This window comes from Bacillus rossius, unplaced genomic scaffold (genome assembly GCF_032445375.1).
Source record: "Bacillus rossius redtenbacheri isolate Brsri unplaced genomic scaffold, Brsri_v3 Brsri_v3_scf69, whole genome shotgun sequence".
In the NCBI taxonomy this organism is placed as follows: domain Eukaryota; kingdom Metazoa; phylum Arthropoda; class Insecta; order Phasmatodea; family Bacillidae; genus Bacillus; species Bacillus rossius.
The window spans coordinates 13,433-20,068 of record NW_026962909.1 but is presented as its reverse complement, the minus strand read 5'-3'; positions in this window follow the sequence as shown (position 1 = coordinate 20,068).

Sequence of the window (6,636 nt, the reverse complement as noted above, 5' to 3'; positions counted from 1 at the left end):
ATACAATATGACGGACGTAATGTAAAGTGTAATGAATACATCATACTCATCCAAGATAGTGAGCATAACAAAACATGCAAAATATATAGAATTTAAGATGGTGGGCGTAACGATATGAGCTACAATGTTTTTTAAAGATTTTTTAATAATTTTAAAATTTATTTGTTTTATAATATTTACAAATGTTTTCATTATAATCGTATAATAAATAAATATTTTGAAGATGGCGGACGTAACGAAAATCGCAATAGTTATATCATAATCCAAGATAACGTCAGAGATTTATCGGAGGCTGTAGACATGGATTCTTAAGCCTCAACATGGACATTTCAAGCCGCTAGTATTTTTATGGAATAAAAAAGGAAAATTTTCCCTCTAAACAGGAATTTTTTCCGCAAAAAGAGCAATTACTTTATTTTTCAATTGTTTTTCCAAAAAAAATGGAAATTTAGGCTAATTTAGGCTAATTTAGGGCAAATTTTGAAGTTCAAGGTCGAGGCCAAGGTTAAAGTTCAAGGTCATCCAAGATGGCCGCCGTGACTTTATAATCCAAAATGGCGGACACCATCACCTCAAGAGAATCTGCTCTTGGAGGAACAATGTAAACAATCATCAATCCACACCCTGAATCCTGCGCCAGTATGCCCTAACTATATACTTCTATTAAGCTAGATATTCGGGAAAATTCCATAAATTATATACATTTACTCTTTAATTTAGTGATTGACTCAATTCATTTAAGTACTTGGTTCGATCCTTGGTCAATACAAAAAAATGTAATTCAAATTAAAATACCACTTATGTCACAAGTTAGAAAAAAAAAAAAAAACAACAAAAATTATAATAAATTTGACTCTACTACAAGTGCAGAGAAATGAACAAATATTCAATTTTATTTTCTCAGTGAGCAGTCTGCTGGTTTTTAGTTGCAATCGATAGACATTGTTCTTATGAGGTCGTATCCCTCTGATGAGATCATATCCTACTGAGTTTAATTTTAGTGTAAATATACGTTTTTTTCATTAAATATGTGTAGTCAAATCTGCCATATGTGCCACAATATCAAGTGAGCCTGGCACCCGGCCATAAAACATCCAAATTTTTTGAATGTTCTAAATACCTCTAGTCCCATATTATACAGACTGTAGTCCTATTTGCCCAAGGTGTGTCTAGTGTGTCTAGTGTATTGTCCATTACGTGTCCAATGTGTGTGTCCTTTTTTTTGAATGTGTGTCCAGTATGTGTCAAGTTGGTGCAGTGTGTATCCAGTGTGTGTGTCCTTTTTGTCTAATGTGTTTCCAGTGTGTTCAGTGTGTCCTGTTTGTCGAATGTATTTCCAGTGTTTGTCCAGTGTGTTCAGTGTGTCCTTTTTGTCGAATGTATTTCCAGTGTTTGTCCAGTGTGTTCAGTGTGTGTCTAGAATGTCCTTTTTGTCGAATTTGTATTCACTTAAACAAATATGTGTCCAGCGAGTGTTCAGTCTGTGTGTAAAGTGTGTCATTTTTGTCGAATGTGTGTCTAAATGTGCTTCCTGTTCGTTGGATTTGCCTCCACGCGTGTTTCCTCTTTTTTTTAATTTTCTTCCAAGTGTGCTTCCCTTTTTGAAATTCCTTCATTTTTTATTGTTTTTTTATTGTGTATTATTCCAACGACCATGAGTGTGTAAGTCAGGACTGGAATCAAAATTAGTTATTGGCTCCTGTGGTGTAATGATCAATTAGTTTGACTCGACTGATACATAAGTTCATTCACTGACTATTCTTGAGAAGTTGATGTCAATTTACATCTTTAACGTCAAATTCGATGGAAGTTATATCTACCATCGTCGTAGGGAACCCTGATGGCAGCGACGACGACGATGACGCAGATTGTGACAGCAGGTCTACTATCATCACCGGCAAAACTAGAGTAGACTTCAACTGGTGCAGTGCCGTCGGCAAAGGAAATCTTGATGAATACTGTTTCGTCAGCGAAGGTCACTTTAATTATTGCAGTAATACTAGTAACAATGACGACTACTGAAGTTGTATTGACATCTTCCCAGCTTGATGTCGTCATTGTGGAAATATTTTCTCGAACAAGGATAATGCCCATCGTCACTAGAAGAAAGAATGTTCGAAGAATCCATTTTGCAAAAAATTTGGCTGGGAGAATTGCCGCAAGCGTTTGTCGGAAAAGATAGTATGAAAACACTCTTGAAGACATTTAAAGTACGTGTTGCGTGGCAGAAAGTAAAGGTTTCGTTCCAACAGCATTGTATTTTTTACGTGATGTCATACTAACTGGTGATTTATATACCTTGGCATTAGTGGTGGGAGGTCAGTCTTTAAAAAAACTTTTATGGAGAAAACACTACCACAGAATTATCGGCCAATTAGCTTGCTTATTACAGTATCCAAAGTAGCTGAGTATGTAATATTACAAACACTCAAAACACAAATTAAAGAAACCAATATCCTGTCAAATGAAAAGATCTGTGTCCGCAGAACGCTTATCAAACACACATAAGTTGGTACGGCTGACTGAGCAAATAGTAACTACGTTTACATGGAATATTTATAATGTATCAACATTTCTTGATGTAGAAAAATCATTCGACAGAGTTTTCCACGTGGGACTAATTAACAAACTATATCAAGCAAGACTCATATTTAAAAAAATCGTTTATTTTCGTCTTGGCACAAAGGCCACCGTAGATGCGATGTGATTGGCAGGCTCACCCGGCCAATCAAAAGGAGCCGAAACTATGCGCAGACCCCAGATCCGCCGTTGCTAACTGGTGAGAAAATATTCTCCGTGACCAAAATATTAACTTTAATTTATGTCAAAATGAATAGTTAGGCTACAATATGTAGCAATAAAGATTATCGTACTACTTAAAGCAGCCCTCTTCTCTGACATTCACTGCTAATATACACCAATCAAAATGGCAATACCGATACAAGTGTCAAGCTGCTTTCTTCCGGGCGGCGTTACTGATGTAAATACGAATGCCTGCTCTTCATTCCCCTGCAATTTCAATATGCTGACAGTTCATCAATAAGGTGATCCAGCATTAAGAATTAAGCATACTATAGTATAACATACTAGCCCTTAAGAACCATATGTATAAAAAACCGAAAAAGACAACATAAAATATATAAAATTAATAATAATCAAAAATTTAAATTATTATCTTTAGAATATTTTCCAGTCATGTACTCCCGGCCCTTGCAGAGCATACATATAGTTAATCATCTTTTGCTTATGTATGTTAAGTTTGTAAGTGTAATTATCTTTTACTCTCTAGTTGAAGGTGCTGTCTGGCAGCTGAGTGGGTGGCCCAGTGTGGCCACTCACACCAGGAGTGTTCGCGTCCCTTGCTTCACAATCCAGGCCTGAATAAAAAGCAAAGTTGACCACGAGTCCAAGTGTCCAAACCCCCGCATGGTAGACTCATTCTACTCCGTCCAACTCTTCGTCCAGACCATCCTCTGTCTCCTTCATTTTCCTACAATTATGCATGCAAACTTGTTCCCTGTATGGCAGTGCCCAGGGTTTCCCTGTGTCTATGCAGGTTTTACCGGGCTCAACTTAACTAGTAGTTAAGTCTAGATTAAAGAGTGAGAGGAGTTTATTCATGGTATCAATCACTGCAATGGCTGGCCAATCCCCTTCTAGCACATGATGCATGCAACTCTCGTCACCCAACTATCGCAGAGAAACTCACTCGCCGAGAAATTCACTCGCCAAGAAAATCACTCGCCGAGGAACTCGCTCGCTCAGAAACTCCGCCGCACCCGCGGCACTATCGCCCAGACACTCGCCCCGGAACTAAACTCCCAACCCCCTTCGGAACCCGGCGTTCTGGGCTTATATAGGCACCAGGCACCACTTCTAGAAGACGCGAGCGCATCTGGGGCCAGTTTCGTCATTCCGCGCCGACCCGACGCCAAAAATCACGAGACACGCGTCGACGCCTCGCGTAACTAACCCAGCTGCAAGATGTCAGATAACGTGTCAAAGGCAGAGCGTCATAAGGGGAGCGTAGGAAGAAGGGGGGGGGGGGAAGAGGCGACCAGTTTAATCTACCAGGCGCGCGCGGCATGTCTCATGTTGCGGCGGCCAAGTGACATCAGTGGCTGCGTGGAACCGCCAGCCAGCTCCAAACCTGCACGTACCGCGGCTCTGCTCACGTTCGTAACAATATGTTTAATGTGGGTGAGAAAAAAGTATGAATTTGAATTACTTTATAAATTTGTATTAATTGATTTTAGAATTGTTGTCGTGCTATAGTTGGGGTCCCGAAAATTTTGATATAACATTTTATGGTGTGATTTATTCAACAGTAAAAAATATTTATTGTTAATTAATCATTATTTATAGTTCAATAAATATTTATTTTCTGGAGCAATTATTTTGAACTAAGTAATATTTTTTTAATATCCATTATAATTATTAAAAAAAATTGGCACCTTTCTTTCTTTTTCTCTTGCTGCTATTTTACCACTTATGATAGACCCACGAGTCGAGGTTAAAATTGTCAAATAATATTTACTTCTATTACTTGCACTGAGTTACACGCGCTCTTTGTTTTTTAATACATACACATAATTTTGACTTATTTTTATGTAATAAATGAATTACTTGTCAAGGTCGTTAATCCTCGGAAACATAAAGTGTAGCAACTTCACAAATTATTCCATATACTCACATAAATACACTTACTAAGCTTTAGATTGAAAGACATTTTAGAACGGATCTATAATATATTACAGTTAATTTAAAACAGGAAGCGCTCTGGAAGCCCTTGAATGTGACGGAAGGAAAGTGAGATAATATGTGGCTTTTTATGAAACTTGCGAGAGTAAAAAACAAATTATCTTTCGTGTACGTATTAACGAAAATTGTGCATTAATTAAAAAAAGGTAATTAAGTATAACAAATATTACTTCCGCCACAATTATGAAGTTTTGATATCGCCCCTCGTTATTAGTAACAAGATATAATAAATAATAATTGTATGTGTTTAGCTGTAGATGGTTATATTTTATCTAAAATAGTAATAAAAAATTGCTCATAAAAACTCTCCCACTGTTGATTAAAAAATGCTTCTTGTGCTAAGAATTTAAAACTTCAAATAACGAAGAAATTTTCGTTTGTTGTAGTCTTACAAGAAATGATGGCACTAATTATAAGCACAGTAACATATGTTTTTATTAAACTTTCACTTACGTATTCATAAGAAGTTTCAAATGAAGTGTTAAAAAATACATCCTTATTGTAAGATTTTGTGCTGCATGGTCGTGTGATGTGACATGAACATTCATCTTAACAATTGTGAAAAAAAATTGCAAATAAAGTCCTTTGTGAGTGTCCCCAAAAATGTTTTCCCTAAAATAAAGACCTGCATCTACTTGTTCCGCATATTAAAAAAATTCGAAACATTCAGAGAGTCGTTGAGTTTAACTAATAAAACATTAAAACAATATATTTTACAATAAAAACAGTTTTAGCCGCTCACATTGAAGTGATACTCTTTATGGAGCTGAACCTGGTGTATGCTGTATCAATCTTCCTCTTTTCGTGTCCATTACAATTTGTATGGGTTTGTTCACATACATATATATTTTTTTATACAAGCACATACATACACTCACCTACAGAAGGACATCCGAAATGTACACCAAGGGAAATGGTGAGTCTGAAAAGTGTTGGATTAATTTTTGAGGGACCCAGATTCGAATCATTGTCAGTCCGTCGTAGGTTTTAACTGTTTCCTGACATCACTCGTGGCAAAGCCTGATACTTACAAAAGCCCATGGTTGATAGCATTCCCAAATTTCGAGACCGGTTTAGTGATTGTCCATTCGTAATGACCTATTGTTAACGAGATTTGAAAACATATAATTCTTCCCTTTATGGTACATATATTTCTGAAAAAAATTTCTAATATCTCAATAGTTTTTATCCATATGCAAATTATTTCATTGCAATACAAAACTATGGTCTTTTCTATGGAGAGAAATTATTTATAACATAACGTTTCTTATACGGGCTTAGTGATCAGGTCTTGCTTCCTGAAGTTCTCATAACACTATTTGGTCTACTAAGAATACATACCTATTCTTCTCTGTTGTTTAGAAATGTTTTATAGTTTACCTTCCTTATTCGGATCCAACACATCGTTTATCACTGCTAGTGACGTACATTGCCATAAAAAAGAACTCAACTTCCGTGACCGAGACCCTTTTCAAATGAGGTTCTCAAAATATCCATTACTATGTTACAAAACATATTGTTCAATTAGAACCGTATGAATAATTTAAAATTTCATTTATATCAACGGTTATTAACTTGTGGTATCAATATTAACATATTTAACATTTACCTAAATTTATTCTCATTAAACCTTTTTAAATAAGTTTATAATATTTTTGTAATAAAAAATATTTATTGACTCAAGCTGTCCAAACTATTAGCTTAACAAGATCATGAATCTGCTGAAAATGATAAGGCTACTGGAAGTATTATACAGGTAATTACAGCAAAAATGTTGTTAAATTACTATATATATATAAATGTATATATATATATATATATATATATATATTTGGCATATAGCGTATAATTTACACAATAATACGGTAGATAATT